This window comes from Anolis sagrei, chromosome 1 (genome assembly GCF_037176765.1).
Source record: "Anolis sagrei isolate rAnoSag1 chromosome 1, rAnoSag1.mat, whole genome shotgun sequence".
NCBI classification, from domain to species: Eukaryota; Metazoa; Chordata; class Lepidosauria; order Squamata; family Dactyloidae; genus Anolis; species Anolis sagrei.
In genome coordinates this window covers 271,801,049-271,817,476 of record NC_090021.1, presented here as the reverse complement: position 1 = coordinate 271,817,476, position 16,428 = coordinate 271,801,049, and the positions used below count along the sequence as shown (strand labels likewise).

At 40.4% G+C, this 16,428-nt stretch overlaps 1 long non-coding RNA gene across 1 annotated transcript; it reads left to right on the top strand.

Moving 5' to 3' along the window:
- The first annotated feature begins 4,363 nt into the window (after positions 1-4,363).
- Positions 4,364-15,381, top strand: LOC132768590 (uncharacterized). The gene is made up of 3 exons (XR_009630731.2): positions 4,364-4,546; positions 9,639-9,957; positions 13,028-15,381. It is a non-coding gene; the product is annotated as an uncharacterized lncRNA (long non-coding RNA).
- The last annotated feature ends 1,047 nt before the right edge of the window (positions 15,382-16,428 follow it).

The following is a 16,428-nucleotide window of genomic DNA, read 5'->3' as shown; positions in this document are numbered from 1 at the left end:
GAAGTTGGTCAATTGGATTAAAAATGAATGCACAAAAGGCAAATGTACTCCAAAACAACTTTGCAGATGATGCTACAGTGACAGTAGATGGCATTGACCTAGAAAATGTAGAAGAATACATCTACCTCAGAAGGCTGTTAATATCCAGAAATGAACTGAAGCCGGAGCTGAACAGATGCAGGAAAGTAGGATGGGCTGCTTACAATTCTATTAAAGCCATTGCAAACTCACTTGGAAGTACATCTCTATGAGCTCAATTGTTTGACTTGACCATGTTATCTGCCCTATGCTATGGTGCAAAGACATGTACAATGATGAAGGGTCTCTCAGAACAACTACAGGTCATGCATGCTTCCCTTGAAAGACAGCTTGTTGGGATGTCTCTCCGAATTCAGAAAAAACGCAGACTGCACAAGGATGTTCAAAAAATATCTAAAGTGAAAGATCCTATATACCACATTGCCCAACTCAAACATTGTTTTGCAGGCCATGTGATGTGCAGAACAGATGGGCACTGGGGCAATGCCACGGCAACATGGTAGCTGAGAGGATGGACGAGACCTTTTGGCCATCCTTCGACCCAATGGTTTGATTCATTCCATATGGCATATAATGAGAGAGATGAACATGGTCGTACAATGGTACACTGGTACACTGGTCAATTCATGCTTGAAATACATATAAATGGGGGCGAATAAAGAGGATGTTGTGAAAGCAGAGGAATTGATCATCTAAGTGACCAAGTGAAGTGAGACACTTTTAACCTTGTTGAGGGAATGCTCAGTATATTGGTTGAGTGCTTGGAGTATTTCCTACATAGAATCATAGAATCATAGAATCAAAGAGTTGGAAGAGACCTCATGGGCCATCCAGTCCAACCCCCTGCCAAGAAGCAGGAATGTTGCATTCAAATAGCCCCTAACAGATGGCCATCCAGCCTCTGTTTAAAAGCTTCCAAAGAAGGAGCCTCCACCACACTCCGGGCAGAGAGTTCCACTGCTGAACGGCTCTCACAGTCAGGAAGTTCTTCCTCATGTTCAGATGGAATCTCCCCTCCAGGATGCTCCAGGAGAACATCTCCAGGATGCTCTCTGAATGAAACTAATTCCACAACATGGCCTTCCAGATTCCCAGTGCCTGATTGGACCACTTCCTCCACCTTGAGCTAATTCAAGAAGTTTATTTTTTTTTGAATACTTGCCAAAGGTTATTCTGCTATATAGGCTGTGAGTTTCAGTTCAAGCAAAATCCTTCAAATGGCTAAGCACCTTTTTTATAATTCTGATTAAGGTAATTAAACCATGAAAAAATACCCACAACAAACAAGCATTTTTATAGCCATTAATTGTGTTCTTTGATGGGTTCAGCAAAGAAATGGAATTATACACATGCAACTCTGAAACTCACATCAGTAGCAAACATGTGATAGAGGGCAGAGAGGAACTGAGAAATGCTTTAACTGCAAACACTACCCTGGAAAATAAAGAAGTGTAAAACCTTCTGTCAGGCTGTTGTCTATCCTTGGAGAAGTCAATGTTGTGTTATATTCTAGGAAATAACTTTAGTAATAGTGTGAATGTGCAGCTACTTCAGTGAATCATTGGCTCCGAAATGTAGCAAAGCAAACATCGGAAAGATTAAAACAAAAATTCCTTCAACAAATAATAGGAGAAGAGATTAGACAACATGTTCTTAGAACTTACCACCAGCAGAGTCTGCTGCCTCTTTCTTTTGCAAATGAAAGAAAAAAAATCTCTGTTTTTATTTTGTTAAAAAATTCCTTCATATAATTTTTTTCAGAACCATATCTGAAAAAGTCTATTAAATGGTTTTGTGGGATTTTTGTTTTCGAGTTTCTTGTGAGAAACATAAGCAGGCCCCATAATAGCCTACCAGTTAGTATGCTAAATAATAATGTGACTAAAGGTAAAGGTAAAGGTAGTCCCCTGACACTAAGTCCAGTCATGTCTGACTCTGGGGTGTGGTGCTCATCTCCATTTCTAAGACGAAGAGCCAGCGTTGTCCGTAGACACCTCCAAGGTCATGTGGCCAGCATGACTGCATGGAGTGCCGGGGGCTCCAATAATGTGACTAGATACATATATTTTGGATTGAATTATTATTTAGGTATCCAAGTGGGGGAGGAGAGTTTTAGCCCAAGTGAATTCTAATGAAGGCAAGAGGTCCTATCCTGACTTCCTGTTGAGCCATTCAATGTAAAATTTATTTATTTATTTATTTATTTATTTATTTACTGCGCTTATATACCGCAATTCTCAGCCCCCAAGGGCGACTCATTGCGGTGTTAAAATAAGTAATAAAATAAGTATTACCTTGCACAGAACCTTAAAGCTATGGTTGATGGTGTATCAGTGGCCTTCCCAAGTGATGTTCCTTTTCATTTTTCATGACATAAAGAATGGACCAAAAGTTTGAGTCACCCTGAGGTTGAGAAAGGCGGTATACAAATGTGGTAAATAAATAAATAAATAAATAAATAAATAAATAAATAATATTTCTCAACCCCAAGATCCTAAAGTGATATATGTCTGGAGACTGGAGATAAACCTTTTGGGGTCTAACAATGCTCATCATTATTAAATCTCTCTCCCCCCCCCTCCCCACTACTGTTTGAATTGTCACTTATTATTTGATTAATTTATATCTTACTGTCTATCCAATATGTGACTTATATTTAAATAGCCTTACTGTCTATCCAATATGTGGCTTATATTTAAACAGCCTCATTCAAAGCTGTAACACGCATTCCACAGTACACTAGCTTTTTGCCATGGTCTATGGCTATATGCAAAAAATAAAATAAGTATTACCTTGCATACTGATCCAGACTAACATGGCTATGTCTTTCAACCAACACATTGTAGTAGATGCTTCAAAATCCGAGATACTTTTTCTGGTGTTCCCCAAATACTTTATCAATTATTTACTCATTCTCCTAGGGATATTCACAATGGCCAAAATTCCAAATAGTTTTTTTTTTGTGTCAAAAACATTGCAGAAAAAGCAATGCTTTTGGGTTGGAAAGATTAGCCATTTACAAGAAACGTTGCCCAGGGTACGCCCAACTGTATCTACTAAGTCTTCAAGGAGGCTCTTTCCATGTCCCCCATTTTGAATAGTGGTCTCCTTAGAAACAAAAGGAAATAGATTCAGAATAATTTTAGGAATTGATTTTACTAATTGTAATATTTAATTATATTTTTAATATTTCTATTTTGTAGGTTTATTTAATTGTATAGGTTTTGAGGTTGTGAGCTACTTTGGGTCTCAGCCCTGGGATAAAAATGGGGTATAAATAAATAAATAAATAAATAAATAAATAAATAACAGACTTTTAAAGTACTGGAAAACAGAATAGAGTGTTGTGAGACACTTCTGAGATTTTCAAGGCAAAAAATATATGAGAAAACAGGAAAGAGCTTAAGCAGCCCTACTAAAATTATTGAGTTAAAACGTGGGTGGACATTGTGAAATAGGAGAGAGCCCACTCCGGTCTTAAGATTCCTAAGTTTTAAAAAAGAATGGAAACAATAGGTCCTCATGAATGTCTTTTGGAATATTAAGTGCCGGTCCAAAAAGCAACAAATATACTTCAGTGAGCACAGTGGTCCTCAACCTGTGGTTCCCCAGATGTTTTGGCCTTCAACCCCTAGAAATCCTATCAACTGGTAAGCTGGCTGGGGTTTCTGGGAGTTGTAGGCCAAAACATCTGGAAACCCACAGGTTGAGAACCACTGAGTTAGTAATACTATTTTTTAAAAGTTTTATGCAATTGGTAGAAAAAAATGAGTGACACCATTCCCCTCTCTGCAAATTATATAGAAGTACTAAAAATGTGTATATCAAGATAATGTGAATAAGCTCATGTTAGCCAATAGAATATGCTAATATTATGGGGGGAAAGCATGAAAATCACATAGTTTAAGAAATGCATGTTATCAAAATATGTGCTAATTTCTTTGTGTGGAAAAATGAAGGCTAATATGGAATTTGAATGAGGTGAAAATAAAATTTAAAGATATCCACATCTTTATAGTTTTACAATAGACAGTTAACTAACTTTCACTCTGCCTGTTGCTTCAGAGAACAGGCAGAAGAGGAAGTAGATTTGTACTTTCTTGTTCTTTACTATTTCACTACAAAATCTGCCTGCATTGCTTTCACCCATTTCTTTTTTTAAAAAAACTCTCAAGTTCTCACATCATAATTAATTAGATGACAAAGTATTAGCTCCATATTAAAGACAATTATTGACTCAATATAAGTGTTATCACTCCCACATACTATGGGAGAAATAACTAACCTTGATCAATCATTTACTCATTCTCCTAAGGATATTCACAAGATCTGACAGCTGCTGCAGTAACTTCATCTTGAAATGTGATTCTAAAGAGATCCAATGTCAGCAGGAAAGTGATTCATGTGTTACAAAAGTGTAAAAAGAAATATTTTAAAGTTGCCTTCCTTGCTTTGTTTGATCATGGCTGTCATGGATGAGATGACTGGACAGCTCTGGGCATACTTGGTAAGTGTTGGGTTAATTCTTCCTTGTTTTTACTCTTGTGTTTACTTTCTCATTGGTTCTGCTCACCAGCTCAATGTCATGGTGAGCCCTTAAGTTATCAATTGATGTGGGGGCAATATATGGGATGAAGAATGATTCTCAGGCAATCATATCTTTCAGTAAATATTTTCCTTGTGTAGTCCTGAAGTTAAAAAGCTAACCCCCAAAGCCAGATCAAGACCACTTTAACGGTCAGTGTAGAAAGGTGCCACATCAACAATTAACTGTTTAAATTCTGAAAGGTATTTACTTACTGTCAGAAGGTGAGCAAAAGGGGGAAAACATTCTAGCAATTATCTTTTTCAAATATGTTAGTGTAAAATCTTTTTTTACTATGGGTTTTTCATTTCTTTTTTGTTTTTGTTGAATTTCAAACTTCAAATTGCTTTAAATTGTTTAGGTTTGTTTTATTCCATGTCACACTAAGATCCTTGAATGTAGAGTGAGGGACACTTTTAAAAAAAAAAAGTGGCTGAAGCAGCAGAGTGCAAAAGCTATTATTTCCTGGAGAGCTTAATGGAAAAGACAGAAAATGGATCTATTTTTCTTCCAACTGGAAAGCAGCAAACTTCTAATATCTGAAGGGCTGTCATTAGATAATGGAGTGAGCTTGCTTTCTGCTGCTTCAAAGGATAGGAACCAAAGTAGTGGATTTAACTTACAAGGAAAGAGATACCAACTCTGAAGTGAGAAGTTGGGCAAGTCTGGGCAAAACCAGCCAATCAAAGCTCATTTAATGCTGGGGGCAGGGGAACTATGTAAGATGAATATAACTTTGAAACTTTCATTTTATAAAAGGTTCAGCCAGAAATTGAGTGAGGACCAGTTAGGAAGAGGGAATGAAAGAGATCTGAATTAGAGTTATGATAGCTGAAAATAGGAAGACAATACACTGGACAGTTTAAACTGGTGTAAAGGTGGCCTGAAGCAATCCTGGATTCAGTACTTTTCTGCTGAACCCAGGACTGTTGTTTAAATGGCTTCTTCTGCTCTGCTGGGGTGGCTCACATCTCACTTCCTCTGTGCCATCACTGCCAGGACTCCTAGGTAGCCACAGAAGTCTGGCCAAACTCCTGGTTATAGCAGGCAGCTCTGCTGATGGCAGAACAGGGTGCCTACATGACCAGCAAGACAGGGTGCCTACATGACCAGTCACACAGATTTTCCATTCTGATATTCAAGAGCTTAGGCAGATCTCCAGCTACTTGTCCAGGATAGTTGTCACCTTGAAACCCTGAGTACCAAATACAGGGAAGGATCTTAAAGGGAAGGATGAATGATGGGAGCCCTAAGATTAGAACTAAATGGACAGCCTGAATGTTCTGTTTTCCTAACTAAACATCAGAAAGAATATGTTGATATAAGAACTATGTACATTAGGAGATGATTCTTCATTTCAGTGTTATTGTTTTATCAAATACATATTAGATAGCCACCTTTCATGCTGCTTATTTATTTATTTATTTATTTATTTCATACATTTCTATCCCACACTTCTCCCCACAAGGGGACTCAGAGAGGCCTCACATAGACATCAATGATGCTTACAACATATACATCAAAGAATATAATAAAACAGTAAAACAGTAAAATCATCTTAAAACATCAAACATATCAGCCAATACATTCATTTACCAGATAATATTAAAATGCCAGCAAAAAACAAACAAACTGGGAAATCCAGTGTCTCAACCCAAAATCCTTTCCTATTGTCATTATTATCTAATCAAAGGCCTGACTGCAGAGCCAGGTCTTCAGTTGTATTCTAAAGGACAGGAGGGAGGTGGCCAACCAGATGTCCTTAAGGAGGGAGTTCCACAGAGGGGGGCCACTGCCGAGAAGGCCCTGCCTCTCGTCCCCACCAATCGCATTTGTGAGAGTGGTGAGATTGAGAGCAGGGCCTCTCCTGATGATCTTAAGCTTCATAATGGATCATAGCAGGAGATACGTTCGGACAAGTAAGGTGGGCCAGAACCATTCAGGGCTTTAAAGGTTAAAACCAGCTCTTTGAATTGTGCCCGGAAGCAGGACGGAAGCCAGTGGAGCTGACGCAACAGAGGAGTAGTACGCTCCCTGTACGCTGGTCCAGTTAACAACATGGTGCCGATTGTTGGACATGGCGTTGAGCTTCCGAGAAGTTTTCAAAGGCATCCCCATGTAGAGAGTATTGCAGTAGTCTATTCTGGATGTAACCAGAGCGTGGACCACCGTGGCCAAGTCAGACTTTTATTTATTTATTTATTTGGTTTACTTTTACCCCGCCCTTCTCACCCCGAAGGGGACTCAGGGCGGCTTATATATCCAAGGCACAATTCGATGCCCGTAACATACAACAATAATAAAACACAGTAGCACAAAATAGCAAACAACAACAGTACATCATATCTATACCCAATAAAACCAATAAACCCCACCCAATAAACCCCTGCGGAGGTTGCGAGGTACAGTGAGTCTAAACCTAATCAGGTAGTGATCGGTCCATGGCAATGGAGCGATGGTCAGCTCCTCCGCTCCGACATTGTCACCCCATCCTTGAGAAAAGACCAAATCCAGTGTGTGCCCGGCAGTGTGGGTGGGACCAGATACTAATTGGGACAGGCCCATGGTTGCCATGGCGGCCATAAAGTCCTGAGCTGCACCTGAAAGGGAGGTCTCGGTATGGACATTGAAATCCCCCAGGACTAAGAGCCGCTGGGAGCTCAACGCCATGTCCGAGACCACTCCTGCTAGCTCAGGTAGGGAGACTGTCATGCAGCAGGGTGATCGGTACACTAACAGAATCCCTATCCTGTCCCAGTCACCTAACCTGAAGCCGGCACACTCGAATGATGATGATTGTGGGATGGGGCACCTGATCAGGGGAATACAAACCTTATAGACCACTGCCACTCCTCCTCCCCGCCCTCCGGGTCTTGTCTGGTGCTGCACAGAATAACCTGGTGGGCATAGTTGGGAGAGATTGACCCCTCCCCCCTCGTCCAGCCAGGTCTCCATTATACACGCCAGGTCGGCTTGTTCTTCCTGGATTAGATCTCTAATAATAACTTCCCAAGGAATGGGTGTAGCCGGCACACAAGTTTTAATTGTTCAAAAGCTCTCCCAGCCACCGCTGAGACCTGGAGTTCCAGGCTCAGCAGTGAGGCCATGATCACTCCCAGACTGCGAACCTGTGTCTTCAGGGGGAGTGTAACCCCGTCTAACACAGGCTGTAACCCTATGGCCTGTTCAACCTTTCGACTGACCAGGAGTACCTCTGTCTTGTCTGGATTAAGTTTCAATCTGTTTGCTCTCATTCAGGTGGGAAGGAGTGATAGAGCTGAACATCATCTGCATTCAGATGACATCTGACCCCAAAACTCCAGATGATCTCTCCCAGCGGCTTTATGTAAATGTTAAACAACATGGGGGACAGAATAGAGCCCTGCGGGACCCCACAAGTCAATTGTTGTGAGGACAAGCAGGTGCCCCCCAACAACGCCTTCTGAGAACAACCCTCACGGAAGGACTGGAGCCACTACAAAGCAGTACCGCCATGTCCCATATCCCTAAGGCGTCCCAGAGGGATACCGTGGTTGATGCTTATCAATGTGTTCCTGCAGGGAGTCAGGCTAGATTGACTTTATATCATTTCTAACTCTGTGAGTCATTGATTCTATAAAACAAGCAGCCAAACAAAGCAGGCTGAGTTCTTACCAAAACCATGGTTTGATGATTTGGAAACTAAAAATGGTGTCAAAATCAGGGTGAAAACATGAATTATCTCAATTCCAAGATTATGACAGTTATGTTTTCATCTTTTGGTTTAAATAATTACTTCTGGTTATGCTTAGATTGTAGTAGCACAACATAAACAAATATTGTTGTTGGGTTTTTTTTTTTAAAAAAAAGGTATTAAAAAATAATTACATCAAAAAGATTGCATTTGAATCCCTGTTTCCAAGCAAAGAGTATCACCATGTTGATGCTGCTTGATTTCTAATCAAAACAAACCCTGCACAGAGTTATGAAGACATTCAGCATTTAATCACTTGATGTTAATAATCAGTGAAAGGAAAGAGGAGGAGTGCTAAGAGAAAATGTCTTGACAGAAGGAAAGAAATCCCTTATGTCATAGAGAGGAAAGTCTTTTTAAATATAATGTAGCCCTTTCAATTTTCAATAAAACAATTTGTACAGTAATAAAAGACTGTGTAATTAGGGTTATTATATTTATCCTCTACAGTTCTGTTACATTTGTTATACTGTAACAAACTATGTCCTGCTTTCTTGTATCTAAATAACTAGAGAATAGATAGATAGATAGATATAGACAGACAGATAGACAGATAGATAGATAGATGGACAGATGATAGAAATATATTGTGTCTGAAGCAACACTTGATTGCTACAAAAAAACTAACAGGGGACTAGAACAATAACAACAATTGAATCAGAAGCATACAAAAATTCATAGATAGATAGATAGATAGATAGATAGATAGATAGATTCAAACTAGTCAAAGTTTTTTCTAGAGAAAATAGAAAATAGAACCTGGATCATAAAATCATAGAATCAAAGAGTTGGAAGAAACCTCATGGGCCATCCAGTCCAACCCCCTGCCAAGAAGCAGGAATATTGCATTCAGATCACCCCTTACAGATGGCCATCCAGCCTCTGTTTAAAAGCTTCCAAAGAAGGAGCCTCCACCACACTCTGGGACAGAGAGTTCCACTGCTGAACGGCTCTCACAGTCAGGAAGTTCTTCCTCATGTTCAGATGGAATCTCCTTTCTGGCACTTAAAAAGCGTATAGGATTCCATAGCAACGAGCCATGGAAATTAAAGTGGTGTCAAAGTGTGTCACAAAGCGCTTTTACTTAGCAAAATACTTGGGCCTCAATCTGAAGACCAATTCATCACAAAAGCCTGTGATAAGTTAAGATAAAAGTCATCATAACAAGTTGTGAAATATCCATGGCACTGTCAGAAAATGCTATGGAGATGTAGCAGAACTAGTTGTTATGATAATTTTGCTTTTCTCATAAACATCCTCACTTCATTTTTATCTATTCAGATTCCAACTGCTGGAGGGCATTCTAAAGCTCACTTGTTGCCTGAGGCAAGAACAGCATCCAATCCTAGGAAGAGAAACACAAATGTGGTGTTTGACTACCAAACACTACACTTCTCCATGAAGAAGTAGATGGAACAGGAGATGCTGGAGGATGCAGTAATGTCAACCCACCGCCATCCCAGATTAAGGCATTGGCAACAGCAAGGCAAAACTCTGCACATGTGCAACTGCAAGCTATCATCTGTGGATTGAGCAGAAGCTTCTTATGTGTGGTTACAGAGAAGAGACACTAGGAGGGTAATCTCTACCACAACCTGAGGTATTTTTCATGATGGATTTTACAGTGAAGAAGACTCAGGTTGAAGAAAACATGCATACACACAAACTTTTCCCCTCTTTCCTGTCTGCACTTTTCCTCTCTCACTTCTGTCCATTAATTCAGAGCCTCTGTTTCTCTCTGGGCCCTTCTGGACAGAGCCAAAAGGCGGACCTGTCTCACTTTTACCTGAGGTAAACATGAATTAATGAGGTTTCCCTCCTCCCCTCTCACCTGATACATTATTTTCAAGTGCAAAGAGTACAGGGGGGCTTGCGCTTCTGGCAGGCCCCTTGGGTAAATTTGGGTGGGGGGATGTGGGGTTGAGGCGTGCTGGATGTCATCCTGGATCAACCAAAGGGAAAGCACTGGGTTGTGGGAGTGTGTAGGGACAGAAGTGCTTCCTCCTGGATTTCTGCCCTGTGTAGAAGAGCACTCTGTCCCTCTTTGTTCCAAGACTATAATCTTTTTCTCAACCTTCTTCAGATTGCTAGTATCTCACCAAACTGCAAATCCTAGAATTCCTTAGCATTGAGTCATGGTGGTTAAAGTGGTGCCAAACTGCATTGATGGCACAGTGTAGGTGCACTCATAGTGATGACCCAGAGTTGGATGCTTTAAAAAAATAAAGCTATGGTTACTTGCCATGGTAGCTCTACATTACCAGTATCATAGGAAGTATGTCTATGCTTATCTGTTGCAGAAGAACCTGATCATATGAGAGGAATCACATCCTATTTAGAATCATAGAATCATAGAATCAAAGAGTTGGAAGAGACCTCATGGGCCATCCAGTCCAACCCCCTGCCAAGAAGCAGGAATATTGCATTCAAATCACCCCTGACAAATGGCCATCCAGCCTCTGCTTAAAAGCTTCCAAAGAAGGAGCCTCCACCACACTCCGGGGCAGAGAGTTCCACTGCTGAACGGCTCTCACAGTCAGGAAGTTCTTCCTAATGTTCAGATGGAATCTCCTCTCTTGTAGTTTGAAGCCATTGTTCCGCGTCCTAGTCTCCAAGGAAGCAGAAAACAAGCTTGCTCCCTCCTCCCTGTGGCTTCCTCTCACATATTTATACATGGCTATCATATCTCCTCTCAGCCTTCTCTTCTTCAGGCTAAACATGCCCAGTTCCCTAAGCCGCTCCTCATAGGGCTTGTTCTCCAGACCTTTGATCATTTTAGTCGCCCTCCTCTGGACACTTTCCAGCTTGTCAATATCTCTCTTGAATTGTGGTGCCCAGAATTGGACACAATATTCCAGATGTGGTCTAACCAAAGCAGAATAGAGGGGTAGCATGACTTCCTTAGATCTAGACACTATGCTTCTATTGATGCAGGCCAAAATCCCATTGGCTTTTTTTGCCACCACATCACATTGTTGGCTCATGTTTAACTTGTTGTCCACGAGGACTCCAAGATCTTTTTCACACGTACTGCTCTCGAGCCAGGCGTCCCCCATTCTGTATCTTTGCATTTCATTTTTTCTGCCAAAGTGGAGTATCTTGCATTTGTCACTGTTGAACTTCATTTTGTTAGTTTTGGCCCATCTCTCTAATCTGTCAAGATCGTTTTGAATTCTGCTCCTGTCCTCTAGACTATTGGCTATCCCTCCCAATTTGGTGTCGTCTGCAAACTTGATGATCATGCCTTCTAGCCCTTCATCTAAGTCATTAATAAAGATGTTGAACAGGACCGGGCCCAGGACGGAACCCTGCGGCACTCCGCTCGTTACTTCTTTCCAAGATGAAGAGGAAGCATTAGTGAGCACTCTCTGTGTTCGTCCACTTAACCAATTACTGATCCACCTCACCGTAGTTTTGCCTAGCCCACATTGGACTAGTTTCCTTGCCAGAAGGTCATGGGGGACCTTGTCGAAGGCCTTACTGAAATCCAGGTACGCTACATCCACGGCATTCCCCGCATCTACCCAGCTTGTAACTCTATCGAAGAAAGAGATCAGATTAGTCTGGCATGACTTGTTTTCGATAAATCCATGTTGACTATTAGCGATGACTGCATTTGTTTCTAAGTGTTTGCAGACCACTTCCTTAACAATCTTTTCCAGAATCTTGCCCGGTATCAACGTGAGGCTGACCGGACGGTAGTTGTTTGGGTCGTCCTTTTTCCCCTTCTTGAAGATTGGGACCACATTGGCCCTCCTCCAATCTGCTGGAACTTCTCCCGTTCTCCAAGAACTCTCAAAGATGGTTGCCAATGGTTCCGAAATGACTTCCGCCAGTTCCTTCAATACTCTGGGGTGTAGTTGATCTGGCCCTGGGGACTTGAACTCGTTAAGAGCAGCCAGGTATTCCTGGACGACTTCTTTCCCAATTTGGGGTTGGATGTCCTCCAATCCCTCATCCACTCCATCTTGCTGAGGTTGAAGACTCTCTTTTTGTGAGAAGACCGAGGCAAAGAAGGCATTAAGTAGTTCTGCCTTTTCCCTATCCCCTGTCAGCATTGCCCCATCTTCTCCTCGAAGAGGTCCTATCACCTCCTTGTTTTTCCTTTTTCTACTGACATAAGAATAGAAGCCCTTTTTATTGTTTTTAATGTCCCTGGCAAGTCTGAGCTCGTTTTTTGCTTTAGCTTTGCGGACCTTTTCCCTACAGGTGTTGGCTATTTGTTTGAATTCTTCTTTGGTGATTTCTCCCTTTTTCCACTTCTTGTGCATGTCTCTTTTGTGTCTTAGCACAGTTAGAAGTTCTTTGGACATCCATTCTGGCTTCTTTGCACTTGTCCTATTTTTTCTCTTTGTTGGCACAGTTTGCAATTGCGCCTTGAGTATTTCACTCTTGAGAAGTTCCCATCCATCCGTAGCTCCCTTTGAGTTGGGTTTTTATTAGGTGATTGTTTTTAAGGTCATATCTCACCTTTTGGGCAGAAAGAAATGTATATACATTTCAGTAGAAGAAAATAAAATAACACTTGGCATCACTTTCAGACCTAGAACTTTGCCACATTGGAGAAAACAATTCTGCAGGATCAGCCATAGGAAATGATAATGTGCCCTTGAATATGAAACCTTGCTATGAGGAGGTACCACTGACTTTGTTCTTATCTCTCCTTGCAGAATTCTGCCAGAGCGTCAAAAGGAGATGGCCCAAGTTCAATCACAGACAGCAAAAGCAAGTGGGCAAAATAAGTAACGGAGCAGCAGATGGGAGGTTTATAGGCTACTACCTCATGTAGCAAAATCAAGCTGCTAACTGAAACTTTGCCATTTTGCAATCACAGGTGGGACAGAGTTAAAAACAGCATATAATTCCTTTCAGCCTTTTGCTTTGAGATGTCCAACATGTCATTCATACCTGTTTTGTCATTGATCTAGTTAAGAAGATGATAAACACAGATTTTTTTATGGCATACTTTTGTAGTTTATCCCCCCTCCCACTAAGAAATGCTTAAATAACCACAAAAACAATTCGCTTACCAGCAAAAGTGCATATAAAATGTATTTTTGAACAGCCATTTGAATTCTGAACAGCTGCTTTGTTTGACCAAGTTTCTTCTTTTTCCGATTTGTTTATCACAAATATTCATGAGAACAGATTTTGTTTTGTCATGTTTTGTTTATTTGTAGAGTGCCAGTTCTATGTTGGGAAAATTTTCCCCTGGTGTGCAAAGACATGCTGTGATGCTCTTCCTGTGGGTCTGTATGTCAGTAAAAGAGCAAAATATCTCATCCAGGTATCTATTTAAGGTCCAGACTCCAAAAGGTCATAGCTACAAATAGAAAGGGTCAGATATAATTTCTTCTCTATAGATACTTTCATTGTTGTCCAGTAATAGTTCAGAAGTTTATACTAACAGCATTGCTTTACACTATCTTTGTTTTCCAACAGCTTATTTTTTATTCCATGAATAACCCACAAAACAGAGAAAGATAGAATAGATACACAGCACACTGCCTTTGGATAGATAGTACTGGATACCACCTATCTGGAAACAATGAAAGTTGCATAATGGAAATAGAAATTCTGCCATGCTTAGAAAGGGTGGGAATAAGCTGATGAAAAGTTAAATAATAATAATAATAATAATAATAATAATAATAATAATAATTTTATTTGTATACCTTGCCTCCATCTTCCCAAAGGGACTCAGGGAGGCTTACACGGGGACAAGCCCAAACAGCATAATAAAATAAAATAGCACATTAAAATATATAATGGCAACAAAAAAATAAAGCAACAGTATTATAACACAATATAAAAACAAACATCAACCAACAACCAATGAGTTCTATGATAACAATCAGCTTCTGGGTATCAGTGGGAGGACTGGTGCAAGGACAATTGTGAGGATAGGGCTGCTGGAAATAGTGCAAAGATCACATGACAACAGTGAAAATAGAGGGCAGTATGAGAACAGAGCATTATAAATTTAAACACAGAACAATAATAAAGTGAAATAAGTAATTGGCACATAAGTAGATAATTAGAGTTGCAACCAAAATCACACTAGACATAAAGCTAAAATACATTTTGGATGCATTATCCTTAAAAGAAATCTGAGGAAAAGGCCAGAGATTTTTTTTTACCAAAAATACTTTGGGGGCACTACAAACCCACAACAATCAATTTCACAGGTCTTCTTTAATATATTGTCTCAGTTGTTCTTGCAGTTCATGTTTTAAAAGAAGCACAAATGTAATGGGAATACTCAGATCTTTTTTCACTTGTATGAACATCAGCCATATGTCACCATTATCGTTACTACTGTTACTCAGGCCTTAGATTTCATCTGTTTCCAGTTCGGCGGTGCTAATGTCATTAGTCTCTGTGTCAGAGATAATTTCATATTCTGTTAAGAAATGGAATTTGAAATGAACATAAGCAGCAGAGCTTTCAGAAACCAAGTTTTTGTCTCTCTTGAAAAGGTCAAGTAGTTGTAAATCATTGTCATAATTGAAGCAGCACAAATGCCCAGCAGTGTCATTGGTCCAGAAACTCAGTGCATTTAATGGCTCAATAATGAGGTCTAAGAGTCCTGGAGCCACAAAATAAGGCCAAAAGCTGGAACCACTTATCAAAACCAAAGAATATAAAATGACCCTTAATTAGCAGTGGGATCCATGATTCTAACATGCCATAAAGAGAATAAGTTCTTAGTTATTCAAAGGAAATGGTGTAATGTTTCAAAAAGTGAATAGTTACAGGTTGATTTGTCATAGCCATGGAACTTTTCAGCAAACATCATTTAGGTGTAGTACTGGAATCATTTTAGAGAGTGATGCATATGTCCTAACTGCAGAAAGAATGAACAGAAAAAAGATGTGGGGCTTTGTGAATACATTTCAAATATTTCGGGAGCCACAAATAGTTTCCCTGGTAGGTATTCATGAGAAAGGGTTTTCTACATGTATAAATGTATGTGGTGAAAGCTGCCACACTTTTGGAAGGGTACTGTCCAATCAATGTCTTTTCCCAAGTAAAGGAGTTGTTTGTGCATCTTAACGTGGAGAGGCCTCCTTCTCATGAACATAAAAAAGGCAATAATTAGAAAATGGCTAAAAATCTGTAAAGTAATGAGAATCTTACTTTCAAATTTGAAGATTAGCCACAACACTACTACTATAATCACCATACCATTCTGAACATACTTGATTTTGTCTGATTTCAGGAGTTAAGATAGTTCAGCCCAGAAAGTACTTCAATGGGAAACCATCACAGAGTATAGAGGCTCTCTACCTTGGCCTAGGAAGAAATTCTACCGGAAACTGGAGACATGTTGTCATCTGGCTACACTATAAACTTCATCCCATTGAACATGTCAAATATTTGGATGAGTAGGTTTACCAGGCATACTCCTTTTTGAAATTAAATGGATGATTTTCCTATCTCCATCGTACACTAGCAAACTATCTATCTCATTCAGGAGTTCTCAGTAGGTTTGTGTACAGATTCATTCTGGACATTTGCCTTCAGCTTGTTTGGTTGGTTTGGTTGGTTTGCAAGTCTGTAACAGCATGGGCTCCACCACCATTTTTTACTGGCTGCAACAGAACTGTAGCTGTCAAAAACCAGCTGCTTTCATTTACACATGGAGTGCAGGGAAGGAGGCGGGGGGGGGGGGGCACCACTCCAGTGTCTCCAAATCAAGAGAGAAGAGAAAAGAGAGGACTTTTTAAAGGAAGCCCAGGGTAGCATACCTCCAGATCAATCCCTCTTCCTTCCCTGGGAAATGGGAAGTCTCCTTAAAAGGCCTTTAAAAACTGCTTGCTGCAGGAAGAGAGTGCATGTGTCTGCAGATCCTGTCTCCTCTAGAGAAGAAATAGATTTAATGAAACATTAAACCCGAAGCAGAAAGGAGATTGAAGCTGAGCCGGGGGGGGGGGGGGAGGCATCACTCCAGAGTCCAAATCAAGAGAGAAAAGAGGGCTTTTTAAGGAACCTCCAGGTCAGTCCCTCTTCCTTCTCTGTGAAATGGAAAGCCTCCTTTTCCAATGCCTTGGAAAACTGTTTGCTTCAT